Consider the following 12743-nt stretch of genomic DNA (forward strand, 5'->3'; position numbering starts at 1 on the left):
GAGCCCAGAGGGACGGCCGGTGGCTGTGCGGCTCCACGCCGGGGGCCAGGTTTCACGCCGCATGAGGGAGATATGAATAATAGAGGGTGGCGACAGGATTGCAGCACAACAAGGGACATTGCTTGCCAACATTTACCTTGTCAAGACCCTTTTTGAAAAGATGAAGCTTAAAACTCTCAAAACTGAAGCCTTTTGAGTGACCTGAAGAATCCAGACATGGCAAATGGAAAGAAAAGTTGTTCTTCTATTTCTTTTAATGTAATTTCTAAAAGTTTTGAGTACCCAAAATGCATCCTTTTGTGGCACCCAAAATAATCATCTTATTGGTGTAACAGCAGAATCTCACAGCAAATCAGCAGGTAAAATAAAAACCGTCTTCATGGTTTTATAACATTAATGGTATGAAAGGATAAACAGTGTTTTGGATTTGGGTGACCTTTTACTGTATCTGCAAATTGATATGTTTATGTTTGTGAGAGAGAGAAATGTGTGGATGGAAAGAATGGCATGAAAGTGTGTCTTTAAATATGTGGTAAATTGAGACTCGAACACACTAACCCCAGGCAGCTAATACCGCCTCATGTTTCTCTTGTTTTCTTCCTTCCATTCTCGTTCACTTTAACAGTCAGCCAACCTGTCTTTTTTCCTACAATTTTCCCTCATTTCCTGAAATTGCACATCCACCCACATCTGTAATGTCACAACACACAAATACTGTGTGTGGTCTTACCTTTGGGGGATACGCTACGTGACTTCTTGCTGTCAGAGGGACACTCGCTGCTGCTGTTGGGGGAGAAGCTTCTTCTCTTGCCTAGAAGCTCATCTGTAAAAAACAAACAAACAGAGAAAGAGCCGTCAGTGAAAAGATCGCAATAAAGCTAAATATTGCCGCTTTCCGCTAAGCCTACCTGTATACATAGCGGCTGCTTTCTAAATGCAGTTAGAAGAGAGAGAGAGAGTGAAAGGAGCAAAAAAAAAAAAAAAGTGATAGGTGGAGAGAAAGCGAGTGAGTGAAGCGAGCCACGGGCGTCTGGAGATGTGCCTGTTCTGTCAGATATGAGAGGGGGCCTGCAACGCCGTGGATGAAAGATCTGCCCGGCCCATTCACAAGTGTGTGTGTGTGTGTGTGTGTGTGTGTGTGTGTGTGTGTGTGTGTGTGTGTGTGTGTGTGTGTGTGTGTGTGTGTGTGTGTGTGTGTATTTGAAGGAAGGAGGAAGGCTCTGTCTCTCTGCGCCTCCCCTACAACGTCTCTTTCCAGCAGTCTGTCCTCAAGTGTTACCACTGTTCTTCCTCTCTATTCTCTTCTTTCTTATTTTTCCAGATGTAGGCACAAAAGCCTCTGCCTGAACTAAAGTGCACGAGAGCCTCTCGTCTGCTGGAGAAAACTCTCTCAGCCTACATTATGTCTAAAATACATCATTAGTTATTTCTCTTGTTGCTGTCCTCCCCATAAGAACAAACTTCACATGATTTCCTTGTCTTTTGTTTCCATCTCTTTCCTTCTGTGTTTTCTCTCCCCTTCTATTAACACTCTCCATGCCTCTGTCTCTTCCTCCACGTTCTCCCTCTACCTCCTCCCCTGCCACCAAAGAGGAGCATCTAGTGTACAATTACAGCACCCCCCTACTGCCTCCCCCTCTCCTCCCCCTCTTCCTTCCCGCCCAATCGCCTCACCTCCACCCCCCTTAAACACACCTCAAATCAATACAGGCCTAATCAGAGAGAGAGGGGATGCCGAGCACATCGCATGCAGCGCCGGCAGGAAGGAAAGCCGTTTGTCATTGCTCTATCAATCTCTCTCTCTCTTCCTTTCTTTCTTTCTATCTCATCGCCTCTGTTTTTCCTCTGACTGTTTCTGCCTCCACACACAGCAAGGCACCGGCAGCACTTGCTTCCCTTCTCTCTCTTTTTCTTGCATTTCGCAAGTATTTTTAAGATAGGAAACGTTTTTTTTCCTCCACCTCAAGCAGATTGGGCCCTCTCTCTTTCTTCCTGTCTCTATTTTTCAACAAAGCAATTTTTCATCATTTGCTCAGCATGTGTAAACAGTGCAGAGAAGCAATGAACAGGGGGTAAAAAAAAAAAGGAAATAAATACCACAAGGTAATTTTGTAGCAATGCCCAAGCAAACAACATTTGGCGCTTTTTTTCGCATTGTCCAGTCATGATATTATTGTTACCTTAGTAACAGGCGGACAGTCATCAACAGAGGAGTGAAGCTGGAGTGGATTCCGACCTTTAACCCTTGCAACCAACCCCCTAAATGTATGCTACTCTTTCTCTATAACAAGACACAGAAAGAGACAGACAGATATTTGGATTGGACTCAGAGGGTTTTGTTGGGCTACTGAAAGAGTACTGGTGTTGATGTGAGAGTGAGCAAGCAAACGAGAAAGGGGGAGAGAGGGAGAGGGGGAGGTTTACTAATGATCCAGTGTTTGATGTTGCCTCTCAGGACCTGAGGAGATCCACTCCCTTCACCATCCTGAGGAGACAGCGTAGGAAAGGGTAGGGCTAATGGACAAGTGTGCACACTAACGCACAAACACACACGCACACACACATGGAAAGTCTTTCACAATTTCTACATTTTCTATCATCTCCTAAAATATATATCATTCAGTTTTTTCTCTCATTTTTAAATCACGATCAGTAGATTTCTTTCACTGGTCCTACAAACGAAAACCCCACAAAGAGGCCTCCCTCTATCCTATTAGTGGAATATTAACAATGAGAGAGAGACAGGACGCCCATTAGTTTAACCCCCTCTTCTACCAAACACACACACATTCTGCTAACGCCCACACCCTGAGCCTCTCATGATCAAACACACACACTTGAGTCGTCTCTTGAGCCGACCTCACTCAAGACACTGCGTCTCCTGAGCCGAGTGCCCGAGGGCCAGAGATTTGAGGGCGGAAAGCTTTTAAAGCCAATTAAATGGGGCTTCTTAGAGCACCGGCGCTCCCTTTTAATGCCAAACCCTGAGCTCTTCTAGAGTTTATGCTAACCCTTTTACTCCCACTAACGCTGAATACAGTCAAGTTTTACCACCCCGAGCATTATACTACCATATGCTTGTTAATATTGCTGAAGAATTAGTGGTTATGGAGTCAGGAGTTGACTGTGATTTAAACTCTCAAAACAGTGCAACTATTATGTGTGGATAGCATTAGTTGCTATGATGTAGCTCCTGTTTTGCTGTTCATTGCCAATAAATAGCCTACACTGCAGGCTTGCTTCTTTGCGACCACCCAATATTGTAGCCTTTGCCTCAGTTCCTCCATGCTAGTTAACCTCCTCCTTATTTGCCGTTCTTCCCACTGAGAGTAAAGAGGGATAAAAACAGTGGGACAGAGAAAAAGGAAACAGCAGGACCTAAACCCTTTCTCTTTCATGTGACACCACCAGGGCAAACAGTCAGGAAGGCATTCCTCTTTCTTTCTTACTCTCTGATTTCCTCTCCTCCACTCAAACTTTAGTCCTTCCTCTCCACTCTCCATCCCATGGAGCGTGGTGACAGCTCAGACAGCCAGACTCCTTAATTCCTCTCTTACTCCGTTAATCTGTCATCTTTATCAGGCCGAGGAGGGGGGGCTGTGTGAAGAGAAGGGGGGGAATGACAGGCGGGGACGTAGGGTGGGCCGCCAGCCGCAGCCCCCCGATCAATCTCCACATTACAGCTGACAGAATGGTGCTAATAACTTATTGATCCCCCTCCGTGCGCCGGGGCCTCCGCCGGCCCTGAAAGCCCTGCCATTGATTGGCTTACAGGCCAATAGAGCTGGGCGAGGGAGGGGAGGGAAGGGTGGGTGATGGAGATGGAGATGGGGAGAGAGGCGCATTTGCTCACGCTGAGGGAAGGATGTGCCACCTCCAAAACGTGCAAGTGTACACAGAGTAACACCGCTCCTCTGTTTGTCATGTTCTGTGTTTTCAACAGGAAGACAGACATTTAGAGCAATGTGGAAGAATACAACTCAAGAAGAAGAAGAGAGGAACTCATGGGCTTCCACTGACACTGGCCGACCTTAAAGGGGAAATATGTGTATAAATGTCCCATTTGCAATACAGTATAGTTATTCAACACAATTAAAAACTAAACCCAAAGGCTATTTATGCAAGATTTTATTCAGTAGGTTTTTCGTGTAAAAAGTATCTGGCCTAATCTGGTCTACAGGTGTGGATGCACTGAAGTAATGTTTTAATTAAGAAGTAACCATTGTTTGTTTATAATAAGTTATGGGCTGAGATTGTTATGATAGTAAAGGTTATACATTTCAATCAAATTGTTTTAATTAACTAGCATCCTCCGCCTGATGTTCTGCTTTCTTTGAATTCTGTAGTCGTCTGCCAGTCCAGCAATTATTTATATATAGATATTAAGGAAATATACAGCAGCTTTTACTAGCCAACTGTTCTTGTGAGAACATGCATAATCTTAAGTAGTTCTTAATAAAGTCTTTAATACACCATGAATGAATTTGGAATTGTTCTCTAATATGCAAAGAAACAATATTTCCACTTACTGTTGTCAGTACTAACAAAGTAAGAACAGTGTTGCTTAGCAATATATTACTCTAAACATCAGGAAGGGACAGAAAAATATATGTATTTTTTGTATTTACTCAGCCATTAATGTAGGCAGCTGCGAGATAGTTTTATTGACAGAAGCATACGAACAATAACCCTGAGAGGCCATTCTGTTACGGCAGGACAATTACTTTCCTATTACAGAGTGGGATGTTTTTAAATATTTACAACCCACATTTCCCTTTTTGCTTCTGCATGACAGAGATAATATCATCAGAAATCCTTGAGTGTTTACTTTTGTTTAGAGTTCCCTTTCTACGCTAATCATGTAATAACTAGCTGGTAATACTTTAAAAGCAATCCTCACTCTCAATCTGTTTGGAAGAAAAAAGGAAAGGTCTTGCACAAACACGCTGGGCTGCAGATTCACACGCAAGCAAACATCTAAAACCAGGCATTTAAAACCACACACGGAAAGGTGCACACACACAAAAATGTGCTCAAGCCCCAAACCACTGCTGCAACCCCCAACCACACACAAACACACACACACACACACACACACACACACACACACACACACACACACACACACACACACACACACACAAAGATACACACAGAGCCATCCGCCGCCATAGCTGCCGTCTGCCCTCCCCTGATACCGGCACCAATCATTCATCTCTCCTTCCTCTGTCTCTCTATTTCCAAATGTTTCTCCCATCACTGCATCACTGTTGCAGACTTTTTTTTCTCTTATACTTAATTCCTCTGCTGTCTTATTCACTGCCTTTCATATTCTCTCCCTCCACAGTTCATTAAATGACGTTAAACACTTTTGGAGGATAAGACAAATAGGAGCGTTGACTAACGGAACAGAGTAAACACAATATTATAGACAGTGAGCTGCATTTAGTCTCATCTATCTTAAAGTCAAATAAACCACTGCTCTAAAACGTCGTACACCCACCTACAGAATGTATTTGGACACCAATTTGAACTTGTGTTGATTTTGTGTGGGCACGCATCTGTATAAATATGTGTTATTTGTGTGTAATTGTGTGTTTGTTAACCGGTGTGCGTCTAATTTCACTGGCAGACAGAATTAGAGCCAGTGGCTGATCGGATTGGACTTGTTTACAGACACAGAGCGAGCTGCTTAGGCAGCCTGTTAAATCTCCCTTTAATGCTCAAACGAACAGATTTTAGGGGCTTGGACCCCCCTCGGCGTGGGCCACACTGTGTTCACCCCTTCCTTCATCAACCCCCACCCACCTGCCTCTATCCCCTTGTGTGTTCCTCTATTAAGATAACTACCCAGGGCTCTGATTTCTCCATTAAGTTTAGCGGCTGATTAGGCCAGTATTTGGGTGAAAATCCTTCCCAAACCAGGGTTTAAGACACTGACTGGGCTGGCTGTTGAGCAGTCTAATACCCTTCACCTTCCACCCACTCTGCCTGATATCACAGGCACCGTATGGAAAATTAGCAGACAGTAGAGATGAACACCCAGAGAGAAGTTCTGGGGTCTGTACTGATTATGCCACTAGCTGTGCCTTTAATGTTATAAGAAGGGACAAACCCAGGGCACATTTCATAAGAGGTAGATGCATTTGTTAAAACATTTGTTTGGATTGGATGATGCAATGTATTCGATTCAGCAGATTTTTTACTAAGCCAGAGTCATCATATATTTGAAAGAAATCCTGACAATTATAGTTTATATTGATAATAATTACTATAGCTGATACTAAATTGATTTCCATGTGGGAGGGCATAAAGTAGGCTCATCCTTGCAGAGATGTTAATGTGAGATGTAAATTATACCTTGTTGGGGTTCAGTACCCAACAAAAACAAATGTCATTAAAAAAGGGACATCACTTTGTTGAAAGCTGAATATCGATATCCACAGAGGCTGCTTTACAAACATATGTTTAGCCGCACAATATCCTCATACAAGCATCTTGACAATTAAATGATTAAATGCTGTCTGTATTCTGTCTGTAAGCTGTTAGAAAAGCTCTAAGCACATGCACACCATGGTTCCTCTGCTTATATTTAAACTGGATTAATGGCAAACAAAGCTATTTATTCAGAAGTAATTTAAAACAGGGGGTTTAACACAAATCCTGGAGTGGGGCAGAAATGCAGGAAGAACATTAAGTAATCAACTTGAGAGCAACCTTAAGGATGCATGAGTAATAAGCTTATGTTACATTCCCCCAAATCACATTAATTAGAGTCAATGAAATACATAACGGAACATTTATATATGGTAGAGAAGGTGTAAAGGGGGATATATCGCTCACGTTGGATGCGAAGAAAGAAAGAAAGAAAAAGAAAAGAATAAATCCTGACAACCCTTTCGAAAACACACACAAACACACACCGGATGAACGGGGGTCCTACCTGTGTGTCCAGTACTGGTGTTGTGGTCGGAGGCTGACTCGCCCTCTGGCATGCCGTGCTGTCTGGTGTGGTGCAGGTTGGAGATGATTGTAGAGAGGTCACCGTCACGACTGTAACACACACAGACACACAGGGAAGAGAGGTTTAACACATTTAAAAGCAGCCCTTAACAAACGTAATTCCACAATGCAATCTAAATGAATGTTTAATATAGCAGCAGCAGCAGTAGCAGCATTGCTATTTTAAACACTATATACAGTATGTATTTAACACACAAATCCTCCTTCCAGACAGCACTCTCATAAACGCATACCTCCACACAGACTGAGAAGCTACAAGTGGCTGTTCTGTCAAGAGGCTTTCAGCTATGAGGTGTGTAATACACTCTGACAGATACTGCATGCAGCACTTCTGGGTCTCATCCCTACTCATCTTCCACACTAAGATGCATTAATGAACATATTCATTCACATAATAAGCAGTTCAGCAGCTTAAAACCTGATTATTGCCCTTTATTACTTGGGTCGCCAACTGCTGTTTTTAGAGAAATATGGCAATTGAAAAGTGTGAAATGACAGATGATACAAAGTACCAGACAAACCATGAACCGGTAGAATTAATCTGGTGTATATGATTGTGGGATTCAAGTTTTTTATTGTCATACGTTTCAACAGGAGAAGTCCACTAAAGTCTCTCAAATACCATGTCCTGCCCTCCAGCACCCAAAGGAGGAGCAGGAGGAGGCTTCACAGAGTAAGCCCAGGTCTGGTTGGAGCCACTCTGTCGCTCCACCAGGCGCCTCTCTTACCTCCCCACGCTGGACCAAAACAACTGTGTCATGGAGGTATTTCGTTTGCAACCTGATTACCATCCAGATCGCATTAAATGGCATAATGATGGGAAATAGGCGTTTAGAGTTTGAGGGAGTATAGCAGCGGTGCAGTGCCAGCGTAGTCACAGTGTAATGGCAAACAGCTTGTGTGGTAGGAGAGGTAGAGGGTTGAATATATCAGGTTTTGGTCTAATATAATTTACAGTAAAACGATTGTGAAACGTATGCTACATGGAAGAGCATTTGAAGCTAAAACGAATAGGAAACATAATGTACACTATATTTTCTTCATAAAATAAGCCTATAAACATGCAGCATTTAAACACGTCAGTTTGATGGTATCAGCATCCTCTTGTGCCAGCGGGAATCTCGTTTATAGGCTTAACTGGCAACTTTATTGAAAGCAGAATCATCTATGAAGGGGGTCTGGTATGACACGGCGAGCACAGTTTATGGGACAGAAGCGGTGAATGGTTCTTAGCTGCCACCACTATGACGAGGCCACACTGTTTGCGGCTGCTGGATTTGGGTTTTTACAGTCCCATGATTACAGGCTCCTGCTCTAATGTCAGGCTATTGGTCGCCAAGCTGTTTTCCACACGCTAACAGAAAAGATGAAGGAAAGCATTGAAGGGCCTAACACTAGCCATGCTGGCTTTACAAGTGATCAATCGGTCACAGAGAACCAATGACTCAGGAAAAAGTCCCAGAAAAAACAATCACCACTAGTTGCTTAGTAAAAGGACGCTTGATTGGACTGTGACAAACTCTTTAGGCTAATTATAGACGTCTTATTTTAGAGTATAACTTGCTAAAATTAGTAGGTATCTGTGTCTGAGAGCCCAATGGTTTTCTTCAAAAAGAAAATGAGATGCAGGGTTTTCTTAAATTGAGCTTAAATTCATATAATAATGTATCTGCGTCAACCAGTGACTCTAACAAAAAACACATCACACAAACTGCAGTTACACACTCTACAGTTAGAAACTAAAGCCAAATCACTCAACCACCTAGCTGCATATTACACCACCCTCTATCCATAATTTAAAGTGATCATGATAATGCCATCCTGAACTTCTCAGAGAGGTGACAGGGTAATTATCCCGTGGCAAAGTGGACGCTCTAAGCCATGAACGGCAAGGACATTGTTAGTGGGGGTAATTAGCACACTTTTCCTGAGCTGTCCCGCCTGGGATGGGCTAATGAGGGCCTCGCCCTATCCCCACCAATCGCTGCCCTTCCTCAACCCCCGCCCCCTCTCTTTCTCTGGGTGGAGGGAAGGTCATACTCAAGCCCTGGAAGATGAAGGGGGTGTTCGAGACGGTGTTTAAGAACCAGTCACCTGAGTCAGCGCTCCCTAAGGAGCTCCTAAGGCCGGGGACAGCTTGGAAGGACGGGGGCCTTGGAGAGGATGGGGGGTGGGGGTGTATTGAAGCTGTTGGGCCTGATAGCAAAGAAGGATATGAGCTCCCTTATTATCACCTAGGTGCACGCCGACAGGACAATCATCTCATCCTCAGCTCATCCCTAAACTGGTCAATACCATACCCCTCTTCTCTGGCCACAGGACAGACGCACTGACCCAGAAACGGGATGACAAATATGTGTTAATACTCAACGTCTGTAATGGATACCGCTGGTATGCAACATTACTGAGATGATACACAGTCTGGCTTTAACTTATCCAACCATGCTATGACTGGCTATCCATTGAAATCTGATAATGGTGCAAATATTAATCACATTTTAGGTGCTGATACCAAGATAATCGTTCATGTTTTAAGCCTTTTTTTAATCTGTAAATTATGTTGGATTAAACTGAATATATTGTGTTATATATATTGTGACATTGTTACAGCGATCAAGAAAAGACGGGGGGAAAGCCCAGAAATCTGACCAAGCATTCGATGCTGGAAACTTTGATAGTTGATACATTACAGGCAACATATAGCACTCATTAATACTTCTTTCTTTTAATGGATCTTGTCTAAGCATTCAAAATACACATATTGCACCACTTATCATAGTCTTTGCTACTCAATACTCAAATATGTGGTAGATTACTTTTCTATATTTTAACATTAATGATAAATAAACTTTGTATTGCTAAATCATGGATCTCCATAAAAATGCTATAAAAATGGTTAGTTTGAGAAATATTCATAAGTCAGAACACTTCTAGGGGCTTTTTCTTTGAGTAAGAAAAGGTTGTGCTCCTTCCACCATTCCAGTAGGCGTTACCATTCAAAGTCAGTCTGAACAGCATGAAAAATCTCTATTCCTGGCAAAGGCAGTCGACTCATTGTAAATGCCCAGTGGTGGCCTGCTGTGGCATTGGCACACAGAGCTGAGGTGGCGGGGCTGGAGGTCGCAGCGTGAGCTGGCAGAAGCTGGCAACTCAGGCACCCTGACGCCATGTCTCACACCACCACTGGGAAAGTGCTGACAGACAGACAGCAGGGATGTGAAGGTGGAGAAGTTGGATGAGGAGGGAGAGAAAGAGAGACAGGGAAGAGAAAGAAAGGTTGCAAGCGCTGTGTGTAACCTCTTGTGCCAGCAGGTTTCCTGTGTGACCCCTTTTGCTCTAAAAACAACAGCCCCAACACACAGCCTCTAACCTGCACAGGTGGCCAAGAGCAACATTCAAATACTACCAGGCAGTATCTAATATTCAACAACCAGAGCATGGTGGGAAGTAGACCTGGGCAAATGCTGAGAAAAATAATGAATGAGTCAAGTTTCAATCATGGACCGCAGGAGAATGTGAAAGCATTTTTTTTTTTTATTATCTTAACTTAAAAAATTAAAGACTGAATATCAACCTGTTCTGTATACATTTTGTCTGATTCTTATTGGTAATGGAAACACAATTGTCATGCTACTCACAGTTTGATAGAAACCCCACAACTGGGAACACCGCAAGCAGAGGGGTTAATGAATAAATACAGAAATGGATACATAAATAAGTAAGAGTAGCCTGGCTTCACTTGGACTTCACATCTCCTTGTTGTTGCTCTGCTGTACAAGCTGACATGAGGTCGATAAGGCAGCCAAGGGAGTAAAGGAAAAGTACAATGGGAACATGGTAAGTTTGCCGTGTTGCATTAAAGTTCCCCTGAACTGAGCTATGCACTTACTGCATACTTTTTTTCTCTGTTAATTTCTCCTCTGGCTACACCTTATGAGATGTTTTTTGCACATATTTCTCAAATTTTTCTTATTCAGAACAATAGTTTTAATGAAAATTATCTGTAGTATTTACAGTCTAATGTAATGTGTTGGGGCCCACTGTGGCACCATAGACAGTGCATTAAAGGGCCAGATCTCATAATATATTTGGCTGATTTAAACAAAGTGTAAGACGTGATTAGTAAACACTGTATTATTTACATGTGGAAATGATGAAACTCACGCTTCAATCAAACGCCAAATCTGAGACAAAAATTACTGGAAAACTGCTGACCATTTTTTCGTTGATCCTGTGTTTTGATAGGGAGTTAACAAACAAAACACTGTCTATGTGAACATAACGGACGTCTTGCTGCTAGCCAACGCCCAATCAACTACTAAATTGCTGTGACTAAGTTGCCATGGTAAATGCGTGTAAACAAGGCCAAAGATTCTTGAAGCGGAAAGCTCCTCTACAACGCTATAAAACCTCCAAGCGCACTAATTAGTGCTTCAGGGTAGAGCCACTTCCAGTAATTTCACACTGTCCGTGACCTCTTACTGGCATAAGGCAATGACACAGTTGTTCAATACAGCCAGAGGACAAAATGTCAAATGCAAAACACATACAGGGGCTAACTAAGCATCAATATCTTTTTTTTCTCTGCTTATTGCACATATTGAGTACAGACCTCCATTAACCAAAATGTGCCAATGCTGCTCAATGAAAATATATACGTTCTCATATAGAGAGGTTGGCTGTAAAACAAAATAAGATAGTAAGAAGTCAAATCTGATTATTTGAAATGTTTATGAGCAATTGCTTTCACACTTCAATGCTTTAACCAGGAATATCAAAATTACACCCACATTAAATCAAACTTTGCTGCTGTATGCAGAGAAGCCAGAAGATAACCTATTATATGGGATGTTGGTAGGTTAGGGATGTTGGTTTCAATCAGCTTTACGCCCTGCTGAGTGGATGAGAACAGGACAATATGGCCCTTACTGTATATGAAGACAGTGTTAGACTCTGACAGTCAGATTAAGTTGAACACAAACCAAAAAACTTGGTATGTTTTAATATTTTGTTGTAGAAGGAAGCATTTGCATATGTAGGTGATCAAGTAGCAAATGGTCTAATGCATGATTCAACATTTTGAAACAGCCTTTGTTTTTGGTGATGCTAATAATGGGTATGGAGGATTTCTTTTTTCAGACATCAGCGGGTGTAACATATCAAATCTACGCTGGTTGGCGGGTAACTACCCCGACTCTCAGTCAGCAGTTTTCAATCAAAGCCTTGTTATCTTCAGGCGACTAAAACAAACCCTAGAGGCTTTGTCTTGCCCCTCTCAAGTCACTAAATTCAAAAAGTACCAGTATCAAATATTTAGTCCCTGAGCTGAAATCCATAAATCAGTGTTAGAAAAATGTCAGATAGAAACTATTTGCAGCACTGATACCAAGGCAATACACAAAGGTGATAATAAAACGTGATTTTGTTTTTGCCTTTCAGCTCCTGTGTGTTTCACAGGAGCCACACTAGACTTTGGTTCTCACACCCCAAGGATCTTCTGCATACACCTTATTGTGATAATGATTATTTGGTTTGCTCTGTGATTTGGCAGCAGTTCAGTCTCTAGGTGCCCGGTGCTTATTCAGCAGGATGAGCACAGATCTGTGGAGAACAAACTAAACTAATTGTCAGCAGAGCCAGCAAATATTAGCATTAATCTGCTTAAAAGAAGGTGTCCCTGTGTATAATGAACTTGAGGGGGCGACCGGATGAGAATGATG

The sequence above is a fragment of the Notothenia coriiceps genome, unplaced genomic scaffold (genome assembly GCF_000735185.1).
Source record: "Notothenia coriiceps isolate Sejong01 unplaced genomic scaffold, NC01 NC01_scaffold00017403, whole genome shotgun sequence".
In the NCBI taxonomy this organism is placed as follows: Eukaryota; Metazoa; Chordata; class Actinopteri; order Perciformes; family Nototheniidae; genus Notothenia; species Notothenia coriiceps.